This window comes from Cajanus cajan, chromosome 8 (genome assembly GCF_000230855.2).
Source record: "Cajanus cajan strain Asha chromosome 8, NIPB_CcT2T_4, whole genome shotgun sequence".
Taxonomy (NCBI): Eukaryota; Viridiplantae; Streptophyta; class Magnoliopsida; order Fabales; family Fabaceae; genus Cajanus; species Cajanus cajan.
Window position 1 is genome coordinate 50,675,391 of NC_138524.1, and position 14,537 is coordinate 50,689,927.

A 14,537-nucleotide genomic window follows, 5' to 3' on the forward strand; every position below is an offset into this window, starting at 1 on the left:
CGTATGGTTTAAACATCCTTTTAAAAATCTCATCAATTAAGGAATGTCCGGACACCAGACTAATCCTTAATCAATGGTTTTGAAAATAGGTTCTATGGAGTCGCCACCAATATTTTACTCAAAACATTGGAAAAAGAAAAGGTTTTTAAAAAAGGTCCAATAATGGCCTTGATAACCAGAATTGGGTTCGGGGGTCGGTTACGTGTAGGGAAGGTATTAAGCACCCTTACAACGCCCTCAATCGGTACCCTATGATGAAGTTAATGTGATAAAAAATAATAAATTAAATATTAAATCCCCTTTATTAATAACTATTTACATACTTGAAATTTAAATAATATAATTAACCCTAAAATGTCTACATGATTATTTTTATTATAACAATTAACAATAATTATTATAGATAAGAAATAAAAAAAGGAGAGAAAGAAATTAACTGAAATACCTCTTGAATGAGCTCTATTGGATCTTCAAAATAGGAAGATTTAGGTGCTTTGTGGCAACCCTTCACACCCACAGAAATCTCAAGAAATACAAAAGAGAGGGGGAGAGAGAAAAAGAGAGAAATTTCGTGCTCTAAGGAGTCTGGACGAAATTTTTGACTCCTCAGAAATGAGCCCCAGCTATCTATTTATAGACTTTAAAAAGGGTCCAGAATGGCCCGTTCCGAAATCGGAACGGCACGTTCTGGATATGGCCGTTGTGGGTTAAATTGTTAATTGGAACGGCTCATTCTAGAGACACAATTAACACACACTTGGCTAAGCTGGAACGGCCGTTCCAAAGAAAGGTTTTTAGGCCTTTTCCTTAACTTGGAATGGCCCGTTCCAGTTTAGGAACGACCCATTCCAGTAAAGGTTTTAACTCCTTTTTTATAATCTTGGAACGGCCCGTTCCAATTTAGGGTTTTTGGCCCTTTTAGAAACTTGGAACGGCCCGTTTCTGTAGACCCCTAAAATTGTCCGGGTCGGAAATAAAACTCGAAGACCCTCAAAGATCGAAGGAAAGTCAGCCAGAAGGACTCCTAGAAGACCATAGGATGGCTATCTGTAGGTTTAGAGGTCTTAGAGTAGCTTAAAATAAGGAAGTGGAGGGAATGAAGCCCAATACGGCCGTACTAAACTTAATACGGCCGTATTGAAGCTTCAACACGGCTGCAGTGAACTCAATACGGCGTATTGAAGTTTCTGAAACTTCAATACGGCCGTACTGAAATCAATACGGCCGTATTGAAGCTTCAATACAGCCGCAGTGAACTCAATACGGGCGCATTGAAATTTCTGAATTTCAATACGGCCGTATTGAACTCAATACGACCGTATTGAAGTTCAAAAATTTCAATACGGCCGTATTGATTCCATAGCCCGTATTGGGCCTGTTCCCTATAAATATGACGTCAATTGGACGTCATAAGACACTTTTGAACATAGTTTTAACCCTCTCCTTGAGTATTCTGGGGTTTTTGAGCAGTGTTCTACCCTAGAAATCACTCGGAGAGTTGATCCGACGAAGTTCTTGAACCCCGAGCCATTTTGCTTGAGGATCGAACCTAGTCGAAGGGAAATCCTCCGGATTTCCATAGTGAAAATTTTATAGGAGGGAGCGAGCGGGCTTGTAGAGCGAGGGAACGCCAAAAAGCTTCCCAGTTTCACTCGAAATATATAAAAGCACGCTTCAAAGGTTTCTTCTTAAATCCTTCCTTTTACTGCTTTCTGTGTGTATATTAAACTGTCATCATGTAGATAGTTAATTTATAATTGCTTAGAATAAATAGGGGTAATTTAGTAATTTCACACTATTAATTTTAGAAATAATCTGTCATAGGGAACCCGAAAGGGGCGCTGTGGGGTGCTAACACCTTCCCCACGCGTAACCGACTCCCTTACCCGACTCTGGTTGTAATGGCCGAAGTCGATTTTTGAATCGATTGCCTTAAACTTCTTTTTCCAATGTTTTGAGTAAAACATTGGTGGCGACTCCATGAACCCTTCTTTTGTATGAAAACCGCTAATCCATGGAGGGTCCTGCTTGGGATTAACATGGATTGGTGAGCCTTTTAATAAAATTGCTCGTTTGACAAGGTCTCAGTTTGAGAATAAGTCATTCTGGCAATCCATATTTTTAAACAAATAAAAGAGTCCGACCATCCTTCGCGAATGCCGAAAGCCCGTTTCGGGCCGGTGGCGACAGATGGCGACTCCACTGGGGAAGCCTCGAGAGTCAGTCCCATTTAGTGACAGATTATTTTTAACAAATAATAGTTAAAATTACTTCATTACCCCTTCTTGTATAATAACATGTTTTACCTATTCGGCTTTAAATAACTGTTGTATGTTTAAATTTTTGCAATTGTTTGAAATAAAAACTGCACACGAACCTTTGCACACAACAGTTCCCTCTATACCCGGGGGCATGAGTGGTAAGCCATAGGGAGTGGATGTTAGTACGGCCGGTTGTCGAATGGGTCTATAGGTGCCCGTAGACCGTTGTCGGAAAGCATCACTCAAGGTGATAACCATGAACTCAAGTCCGACAGTGCGTTGGAACTTTCCATCGACTTACGACGAGAGGAATTGGGTCCCTATAATGGGGGCACCTTGGGGGCCTTTGACCAAGTGAGAACAGTTAGAACCTCCTTGAATATGCACTTTTCTGCAGGAGACCCCTACCTCGTGATTTGCTCGTGACTGTTCGTGGATGAGTGAATTGTTTGTGTAAATGTTTATGTGCAATTGTTTGTGCATTAATAAATAACTTCGTGATAAGGTCTAAGAATAAATCCCCATGCATGAAAATACCATGACATAAGAGGAAAGACCATGTGCGAAAATATAATAAAAGTGAGGAGCATGTGCATCATTATCAATAAGACCTCATGCATCCTCATCAATTATTCATTTTAGGATCACCAATACCCTCTCGATGTGAGTAAAAGGGACCCATGACTATTGAGATTCTCCGTTGGGGAGAGATCATAGGCTAGGGAGGGTGATAAACCTTCATCTTAAAAAGGCAGCGCCTTAAAGATGGAGTCTTATCAAGCTCACATCGAGAGTGTATTCATACCATGAATAAACTAATTAGATTAAAACATTTTAGAAAGTGGCTGGTCATCTCTCTGTCCTCACACACGCGCAGAAAATCAAGAAGATGGACGCGTTGGAGGAACAAAATAAGAAGCTTACAGCCGAGCTCTCACAGCTCAAGGAGCAAATGGCGCAAATGATGGAACTCATGCGTCACCACAACATACACGGGGCTGAGCACAGTGACCATGAGTCCCATCATGTTGGAGGAAAAGTGGAACAAGAGCTGAAAAGTGGGAAGCTAGCTAAACCTTCCCAATCATTTAAAGCTAAGAAGACCTTTGGGAAGAAGAAGGAGAGAGGAGTCAGCGCCGTAACCATTTCCTCGTCTTCCTCCACTTCAAAGTCAGGAAAGTCGCAATACAACTCTGTGAAGTTTGATAAACTTCCGACCACATATAGCGACCTCCTGCCGAAGCTAGTGGAAGCACGTCTTCTAGCTTACGTTCCACTAAAGAAGATTGATCCACCTCATCCCTATTGGTACAAACCGCAAGACAAATGTCTATACCATTCAGGGGCATCGGGGCATTCAACAGAGAACTGTAGAGCTCTCAAATATAAGGTCCAAGACCTTATTGATGCCGGGTGGATCACTTTTGATTCGACAGCGCCCGACGTGAGCAAGAATTTTCGGCCAAAGCAGGAGTAGAGAGAAGAGCAAGCCACAATAGGGCCCCTCCATATTCTTCTTTTAGGGACTCATGATCAGTACCCGAGATCATGAGAACCTTTTCATGTAAATAAGGGTTTTTATACAGTTTTAATACATATCAATAAAGAGGCATTTTTCACATTACTCTCTTTTTTGTTCTTTTCTCTCCTTCCTCATTAACATTAATAATTCTAAACCTAAACAGAACCAATAAAATAATTATGTCTGTAGTTGTTCGCTCTGACCGGGATCCGAAAGTTGAGGATAAATGGGTTGAGTTGGACAGTGATGAGGAGACCATTTCTCCGGATCTGCAAAGATTGCTAGATCAAGAAGCTCGTCAAGAGAAATTGGAGATTGTAAATTTGGGGCATGGCCGAAAGATATAAGAGGTCAACATTGGTACCCATATCAGTGATGAAATAAGGACACATGTTTCCACTATGATTATAATAAAATCATTCTTCATTGCTTCTTTTCTTGCTTATAATAAAATTCTAAACCACATTTTTTTTAACCCTGTTTGAATAAACATGAATGAGGTTAAAATCATCTTAATAATAATAAACCCACATCATTTTTATGTGGAAGTGTGTGACAACTTGGAGCACCTTTTCTTGGCCTCAATAAGTGCCATCATGGATAAAAAGAAATCCTTTAAAATAAAAGAAGCTCGGCAGGAAACTCAAAAAGGGGACTGCGCAAAAATAAGAGCAAAGAACCCGCTAGGGATCCCACGAAGGGGTGACCTAGGCAAAAATTAGGGTTGCAAAATAAACAAAAAACAAAGGTCCGCTAAAACGCCACAAAAGGGTGTTTTAGGCAAAAATAAGGACAATAAAAAAACAAAAAAAATAAATCCATGATGGTACCATGAACCGAATTCAAAAAGAAAGGTTCAAGGGAAGCTATCCAAGTTGTCGAATCACAACACGACTTTTTTAACTTCATAAGTGTTTAATCAAACAAGCTTAAACACATAAGCCTACCTTGGCCAAACATTCTTACAAAAACCATTTTTGAAAAATAAATCCCCTCTAAAACACAAACTTTCGAAAAAATATATCTTTCCTTTCTCTTCTCTCTTGTCCCAAAAGATTTTAGAATAATCTAGTGGAAGCATGGAGAAATAAATCATCACTGAAAATGGATCTAATCTGAATAATAAAATGGTGGAAGAACTGTGCCAAGAATTCAGGATCCAACACCGCAACTCTTCCCCATATCGGCCAAAGATGAATGGGGCAGTCGAGGCAACCAAAAAGAACATCAAGAAAATAGTGCAAAAGATGGTTGTCTCATTTAAAGACTGACACGAGATGTTACCCTTTGCTCTTCATGATTATAGGACTTCAGGAGGCAATTCTACACGTCGAAGTCGAAAAACCTTATATAAGGGTAATCATGGAAGCAAAACTTTCCGAGGCAGAAAGGGTTCAAAGCCGACACGACCGGTTGAACCTTATCCCAGAGAAACGGCTGAACGCCATATGCCATGGTCAAGCCTATCAGAGGAAGATCAAGAAGGCTTTTGACAAGAAAGTCCACCCTCGAGTCTACCATGAGGGAGAGTTGGCAATGAAGAAATTACTACCAACTCAAAAGGACAAAATCGGAAAGTGGGCCCTAAATCACGAAGGACCGTACATGGTAAAACGAGCTTTCTCAGGAGGAGCATTGATCCTCACAAACATGGATGGAGAAGAACTTCGATACTTAGTCAACACTGACGTGGTAAAGAAGTACTATGCTTGAAGACGTTGCTTGCATAGGCCCGCTAGGATGAAAACCCAAAAAGGGCGTCCTAGGCAAAAGTTAGGGCAAAATAAAAAGCCCGCCAGTACAAAGGTACTAGGCAAAACAACGGCAAAATCATCCCCGCTAGGATACGTCCTAGGCAAAAGTTAGGGGCAAAAGAATAAGATGTAAAAGCAAAGCAAGCAACGATCGCTTGAATCGAAAACCAAAAGGCGATTCAAGTGATTATCTTCTAGAAGCAAGCATCTTGCAGCATCTACACTCCTGGCTCAGGCCGAAGCAATTAGGGGAACGTAAAGAGCAACAATTACAGATATAATTGTTAAGCCCAATGTATATAGCCTACCCTGGCCAGCCATTCTTCAGAAATTTCCTTCTGTATATCTTTCTGTAAAAACACTTGCGAATATCAATAAAATATCTATTCATTTCTTTTCTCTCTTGACCATGTGATTATGCCTCTAAATTGATGTTTCAAAAATTGTACGAAACTCTCTTAATAATCGGTCAAATAAAGAAAATTGGAGGGGTTCCTATAAAATCCATAAATCTCCTGCATAAAGGCTCATAAAAATACTCCCTCGCGTCAATGACAGAAAGTCCTCCAAGAAGAAGAGGATAGGGAGAGCCACTCACTTTTCTAAATAAATGAACAAAAATAAAAAATTGTATTGCATGCATCACACATATTAATTGCACATTTAAAGACCTTATCATGAGGCAATTGCATAAAATAGAAAAAATAGAAAAATTGCTTGTGTATGACAGCAGCAAACAAAATGCAAAGATTCAGAAAATCAACAGCGTCATACAAAATAACTGAGCCTGGAGAGGCTTGCCGAAAGAATACTCTCAGAATAACTGAGCCTGGAGAGGCTTGCCGAAAGAATACTCTCAGAATAACTGAGCCTGGAGAGGCTTGCCGAAACAATACTCCCACAGAATAACTGAGCCTGGAGAGGCTTGTCGAAATAATACTCTCTCAAAATAACTGAGCCTGGAGAGGCTTGCCGAAATAATACTCTTTCAGAATAACTGAGCTTGGAGAGGCTCGCCGAAATAATACTCTCAAAATAACTGAGCCTGGAGAGGCTCGCCGAAATAATACTCTCTCAGAATAACTGAGACATTTCTGTACAAAAAAAGCCGAAAAACAACAAAAAAAGGCAAAAATACAGAAAAAGCCAAAAAATGACAAAAAAGGCAAAAATACAGAAAAAGTCAAAAGTCGACAAAAAAAAAAAGACAAAGATTTCACATCTTTCAGAATAACTGAGCCTGGAGAGGCTCGCCGAAATAATACTCTTTCAGAATAACTGAGCCTGGAGAGGCTCGCCGAAATAATACTCTCTCAGAATAAATGAGCCTGGAGAGGCTCGCAGAAATAATACTCCCCAGAGAAACCTCAGCTTAAGCTCATGGAACAAATCCCCAGCGAGAGCTATCAAAGCAAGATCGACAAAATTCCCAATGGAAGTACGATCTCCCAAGCAGAATATCCAAGTCAAAGGACTTAAACTTCCTCAGTGAAGATAGCTCTCCAACTCAAGTGTTGAGTGAGGCTAAGCCTGCAGAGGCTTCCTAAATAATACTCTGGGATACATAAGATCCCTCATTCCCCAATCGCCTACTCAGAGGCATCCCTGCAAAAAGAGAAAAATCAAAAATATCAATAAGTATTCCCCAAGCGGAATCTGGCACTCAGCCGAACACTGAACTTCAAATCCCCAGTCGCCTACACAAGAGGCACTCCTTCAAAAAGGAAAACCCAAAAAAAAAAAAAGAAAAAATCAATAACAATTCCCCAAGCGGAATTTGGCTTTTTAGCCAATCATTGAACGTCAAGCTGATACGCCTAACAGAAGAGGCTAATCAAAATCAACGACAGAATCCCCCAGCGGATAACAGCCTACACAGAGGCGACAAAAATCAGAAAACCCAAAAGAGATACCCGAATAAAGATAACCGGGATACTCCACCAACGTCAAAGGACGTCAGCCAAACATAAGGCATCGCTCAATTCAAGAAGAGCATCTGTGTCTACACCCCAAGGAAACAGAAATTCCTCAATGGGTACCAACAATGCAATGCAAGTTGGGGCACAGGAACCTATGAATGACTGCACATCCCCTAGACGGATCCCTGCGTTATCCAGCCCTCAGCGGCACAAAATCAGAAAAACCGTCGAAGCAGCATCGTGGACTGTGGAGACAAAATCATCTCAAAGCCTGGAGAGGCAGTACTCAGCTACCCAGTTGTCGAGAGCACCGAGGTATGCACAAGTCTGGAGAGACAGTACTCAGAGTCTGGAGAGACGATACTCAAAGTCTGGAGAGACAGTACTCGAAGTCTGGAGAGACAGTACTCAGAGTCTGGAGAGACGATACTCAAAGTCTGGAGAGACAGTACTCGAAGTCTGGAGAGACAGTACTCAGAGTCTGGAGAGACAGTACTCAGAGTCTGGAGAGACGATACTCAAAGTCTGGAGAGACAGTACTCAAAGTCTGGAGAGACAGTACTCAGAGTCTGGAGAGACGATACTTAGAGTCTGGAGAGACGATACTCAGAGTCTGGAGAGACGATACTCAGAGTCTGGAGAGACGATACTCAGAGTCTGGAGAGACGATACTCAGAGTCTGGAGAGACGATACTCAGAGTCTGGAGAGACGATACTCAGAGTCTGGAGAGACGATACTCAAAGTCTGGAGAGACAGTACTCAAAGTCTGGAGAGACAGTACTCAGAGTCTGGAGAGACGATACTCAAAGTCTGGAGAGACAATACTCGAAGTCTGGAGAGACAGTACTCAGAGTCTGGAGAGACGATACTCAGAGTCTGGAGAGACAGTACTCAAAGTCTGGAGAGACAGTACTTAGAGTCTGGAGAGACGATACTCAAACAAAGTCTGGAGAGACGGTACTCAAACAAAGTCTGGAGAGACGGTACTCAAACAAAGTCTGGAGAGACGATACTCAAACAAAGTCTGGAGAGACGATACTCAAACAAAGTCTGGAGAGACGATACTCAAACAAAGTCTGGAGAGACGATACTCAAACAAAGTCTGGAGAGACGATACTCAAACAAAGTCTGGAGAGACGATACTCAAACAAAGTCTGGAGAGACGATACTCAAACAAAGTCTGGAGAGACGATACTCAAACAAAGTCTGGAGAGACGATACTCAAACAAAGCCTGGAGAGGCGAAACTCACACTGCTCACCGTCGTCACAAAGGTGCTTAGTTTCCGGCTCGAACAAAGAGCGAGACTAAGCCTGGAGAGGCGAAACTCACACTGCTACCGTTGTCACAAGGGTACTTAGCTTCCGGCTCGAACAAAGAGTGAAGCTAAGCCTGGAGAGGCGGTACTCACAGCTTCCAGCTTGGGCAGCAAGCAAAGCAAAACCTGGAGAGGCTACTCGACAATTTTCCACCGGAAGACGCTACAAGTCAGAAGGTTGGCACATCACCCGGACAATTGGGTCAACTCCTTTACTTGTCAGCCGGTACACCAAAAGACCGTTTGACTAAGTAAAGGGGGGGCAGCTGTAGACCCCTAAAATTGTCCGGGTCGGAAATAAAACTCGAAGTCCCTCAAAGATCGAAGGAAAGTCAGCCAGAAGGACTCCTAGAAGACCATAGGATGGCTATCTGTAGGTTTAGAGGTCTTAGAGTAGCTTAAAATAAGGAAGTGGAGGGAATGAAGCCCAATACGGCCGTACTAAACTTAATACGGCCGTATTGAAGCTTCAACACGGCCGCAGTGAACTCAATACGGCGTATTGAAGTTTCTGAAACTTCAATATAGCCGTACTGAAATCAATACGGCCGTATTGAAGCTTCAATACAGCCGCAGTGAACTCAATACGGGCGCATTGAAATTTCTGAATTTCAATACGGCCGTATTGAACTCAATACGACCGTATTGAAGTTCAAAAATTTCAATACGGCCGTATTGATTCCATAGCCCGTATTGGGCCTGTTCCCTATAAATATGACGTCAATTGGACGTCATAAGACACTTTTGAACATAGTTTTAACCCTCTCCTTGAGTATTCTGGGGTTTTTGAGCAGTGTTCTGCCCTAGAAATCACTCGGAGAGTTGATCCGACGAAGTTCTTGAACCCCGAGCCATTTTGCTTGAGGATCGAACCTAGTCGAAGGGAAATCCTCCGGATTTCCATAGTGAAAATTTTATAGGAGGGAGCGAGCGGGCTTGTAGAGCGAGGGAACGCCAAAAAGCTTCCCAGTTTCACTCGAAATATATAAAAGCACGCTTCAAAGGTTTCTTCTTAAATCCTTCCTTTTACTGCTTTCTGTGTGTATATTAAACTGTCATCATGTAGATAGTTAATTTATAATTGCTTAGAATAAATAGGGGTAATTTAGTAATTTCACACTATTAATTTTAGAAATAATCTGTCATAGGGAACCCGAAAGGGGCGCTGTGGGGTGCTAACACCTTCCCCACGCGTAACCGACTCCCTTACCCGACTCTGGTTGTAATGGCCGAAGTCAATTTTTGAATCGATTGCCTTAAACTTCTTTTTCCAATGTTTTGAGTAAAACATTGGTGGCGACTCCATGAACCCTTCTTTTGTATGAAAACCGCTAATCCATGGAGGGTCCTGCTTGGGATTAACATGGATTGGTGAGCCTTTTAATAAAATTGCTCGTTTGACAAGGTCTCAGTTTGAGAATAAGTCATTCTGGCAATCCATATTTTTAAACAAATAAAAGAGTCCGACCATCCTTCGCGAATGCCGAAAGCCCGTTTCGGGCCGGTGGCGACAGTTTCAAATTGGGAACAGCCCGTTCCAATTTTGGAACAGCCCGTTCCAGTCTTCTAAAATCAGCTTGTTTGGGCTTTTGGGCCCTCTAAAGTCCTGTCCCATTGTTTGGATGCCCCCAGACGAAATTGGGTGTCTACAGTTAGTAGAAATAAATTGCTAATGGTTTTTGTACTAGGAACATCCCTTCGGCCAGTACGAAGGTCGAACACCCAATCGGCCTAGAAAGGAGCCGAACACCCCCTCGGCCACAAGCCTAACCAATAGACCAGGATACACGACCATCAAGTACTGGGAACACCCCTTCGGCCAATGCGAAGGCCGAACAACCAATCAGCCTAGAAAGGAGTCGCACACCCCCTTAGGCCTCAAGCCTAACCGAGGAAGACCAAGACACGACCAAGTCTAGTGAAGGGAAACTGGACACCTCTTTGGCCAATGGGAAGGCCAAAACCTCTTCAGCCAATGGGAAGGCCAAACACCGTTTCGTTCAATAGGACGACCGAACACCTATTCGGCCAATGAGAAAGTCGAACACCCATTTGGCCACAAATCTAAACGACAAGTCAGCATGCGATCATAGAAAACCCTTTTGACTAATCAATGTCTAAAGACTAATCAAGGGATAGCAATCCTCAATTATCCATATTCCAAGACAGAAGGCCCATCAGGCTCAAACAGGCCCAAACCTGTCATTATAAATACAGGGGTGATGGGACAAAAACAGGTACCATATTTAATAGAATAACCTTTATTGCTCTGTACCGAATACTTACTTGAGCGCCGGAGTGCCTTTGGAGGTACCCTCCCCACCCTTTGAGGACAGTATCCGGTCGGCTCCGAAGACTTAGAAGATCACGAAGGAGGAACAATAGGAGGAGCGTTTCTAAGCAGGAACATTTTGGCACCCACCGTGGGGCCGAAACCAAAACGATTCTCGACCCTAAAGTAAGATGGTAGCAACTAGGAGTCAGCAAGAAAACACGGTAGTTCACAATCTCGGGATGCCCTAAGAACCGTGACAATAGACGAATCAAAACGAGGAAGGAATGGAGGAGTCATACGTGGATAGCTCCTAACCCCCTAATCTGTCATCGGCCATAGAACAGCTGAAGGCCGAAATGATGGAATTAAAGAGACTTCGGGAGAAGGACGCCCACGAGCTGTCGGTCCTAAGAAAGGAAAATGTGGAGCTTAGGAGCGATAACCGATCCTGGCATCCATCCCACGGAACCCCCAACACTCTGTCAACACGTGATCAGGAGGAATCATCGGGGTGGTACAAAGAGACAAGAACTCCTTGACCGCCTGGCAGAGTGACGACAACAACCCTGGATTGTAGACACTCAGGGGCATACAGTCAGCAAGATAGGACATTAGAGGACCCAAAATCCCAAATCAACTATTTTTAGTGGCCCAGAACGGGCTGTTCCAAAATCAGAACGGGCGGTTCCCAAGTCCGGAACGGGCCATTCCAAACCAATCAAAGGGCCTAAAATTTGTACCCCAGAACGGGCCGTTCTCATTTCAAAACAAGCCGTTCTGGATCCCGGAACGGGCCGTTCTGATTTCAAAACGGGTCGTTCTAGGGTGCAAAAATAATACATAACGTTCGGATCCGGAACGGGCCGTTCCGAATCCAGAACGAGCCTGATGCCTATAAATAAAAATCTCAGCCACAATTCTCAGGACCTCAAAAATTTCGTCCAAGACTCCTTAGAGCTCGAAATTTCTCTCTCTCTCTCTTATTGTATTTCTTGAGTTTTGTGAGGCATATTGTAGTGTGAAAGGTTTCCGCAAAGCACCTAAAATCTCCATAGTTGAATATCTAATAAAGCTTGCTACGAGGTATTACTCATCAATCTCTTTTTCTATCTTTCTCTTCTTTTATTTCATATATTTCTATAATAAACGCAATTATGTAGATATTTTAAGGTTCATCGTGTAATTTAATTTTCATGTAAATAATCATTAATAAAGGGGATTAAATATTTAAACTATTAATTCTTATTACGTTATCTTCATCATAGGGTACCGATTTAGGGTGTTGTAGGGGTGCTTAATACCTTCCTTACACGTAACCGACCCCCGAACCCAATTCTAGTTATCAAGGCCATTATTGGACTTTTAAAAACCTTTTCTTTTTCCAATGTTTTGAGTAAAACATTGGTGGCGACTCCATGAATCTATTTTTTAAAACGATTCATTAAGGATTAGTCTGGTGTGCGGGCATTCCTTAATTGATGAGATTTTCAAAAGGTTCTCTAAACCATAGGTCGCAAGATCGAAAATTTTTGGGTTGCGATAGAAGGCGACTCCGCTGGGGACGTTTTAAGAGGGTCAGGCCCATGATGAAATTAGCATTATAAAAAATAATAATTTAAATATTTTTCCCCTTTATTTTGTTTGTTTTATTTGTTTGGCTTTCATATTTGTTTGCTTGTTTAAATTCAGCACTTGTTTGAAATAAAAATTGTACACAAACCTTTGCACACAACAGTTCCCCCTACACCCGGGGGCATGAGGGTATTAAACATAGGGAGTGGTTGACGTACGACCGACCCAAGTTTTGCCTTGGAGCCCGCAAGCCTTGTCAGAAATCACACTCAAGGTGATAATCGGTTACTCTAGCCCGAAATACTGCGACAGACCTTAGAGTTTGCCAGGTGACGGCAACAGAGATACTGGGTCCCTATAATGGGGGCACCTTGGGGGCCTTAAAGACCAGTGAAATTAGAACCATCCTATACAACGCACTTTTCTTGACAAGGACCACAGACCAAGGATTTGATGATGATAGTTTGTGGGTATACGTTAATTGAGCATATGTGTGTGCATTTTTTTGTATTATTTTGTTCTAATAAGATGGATTGGAATTTTATAATAAGCAAATAATAAAGATAATAATAAATAATAATAATAATAATAATTTTATACCCTTTTTGTACATTCTTAGGTCAGTATTCCATTAACATCATATAGGTAGTTTCCTTTTTGTAAAAAAAAAATCAATAAAAGAAATCTCATATTTACCATGCATCATTCCCCTTTAGATAATAGAAACATGATAAAGATTAGGCAAAAAAAATGCCATGCATTCTAGATTAGTTCATTAATTTCATTCATTTTTTTTATTAGCTAAGGAGGATTAGGTTGTCGTGTGTATAGAAAGTTAAGAAAAGTGAATGCTCTAATATGCGACAGTATCTGCGCTTTAAAGAAAAGCCCAAATTAATTTAAAAAAAATACTATGGTTGGGCTATTGCTTTGATATGTTTGTTGAAGTAAGTCTTCTTAGAATCTAATATAGATTCTCGCTTAATACTGTCAAAATCTATTAGAGCATTCACAGATAAATAAATCAATGAGACTGATATTTATTATTCTCAACTTTCTCTACATTCTGCAATACATTCATTTAGAACATATCCCTCCTTGTAAAAGAATAAATGAGAATAAAAAGAGAAATTAACCTATGTGCGTTAATCGAAAATAACGGAAGCAAGCCATGCATAAAGAGTTCAAGGTAAAGAACTCCACAATCATTAAGACGCCAACTCTTGCCCTAAGAGGATAAAGCCATGTCGTGCAACCGTGAAATCCAAGTGGAATGGAAGAATGACTAGGAATGGATGGATCCACACTCCTAACGAGTTGCAAGCTAATAAAGAGAACCTGAGGAGGGCGAATCCCTCAAACACTATGGCAAAGTGAATAGAGCTTCCTTGAAAGATGATTTCAACAAGAGAGAAGCATTGCTTATTAAGAAGCTGCTAGAATGAAAACCCGCAAAGGCCATTCTAGTCACAAAAAAAAAGAGCAATGTTTGTTCAAGCTGAAAATCGAGAGACAACTTGAATCTTCCTCTTGAGAAGCAAGACTCCATGAAAAGCTCTATCACTACTTCTACTCATTCCTACTTCTTAGGAAACTCTCAGGATATGGGTTGACAACACCTTCGCGAGAGAAGAAGCCAAAGGACCTCCTTCTACACGAGATCTTCTAAAGCGCCCTCCCTCTACACGAGATCTTCTAAAGCGCCCTCCCTCTACCCGAGATCTTCTAAAGCGCCACATCCATGCAAGTGGAGGACTAGCTCTACAGTTAGATGACTTAGGTATCTCTAAGGGGCAAACTCCTTCATTTTCTTTGTGTACGAATCATGAACTTGGGACATGCCCGGGCCCTCAAGCTACATTAAATGGGCACGTGTAAATTGAAAATTATATTTTTAATGCCATACACTTTTCTAC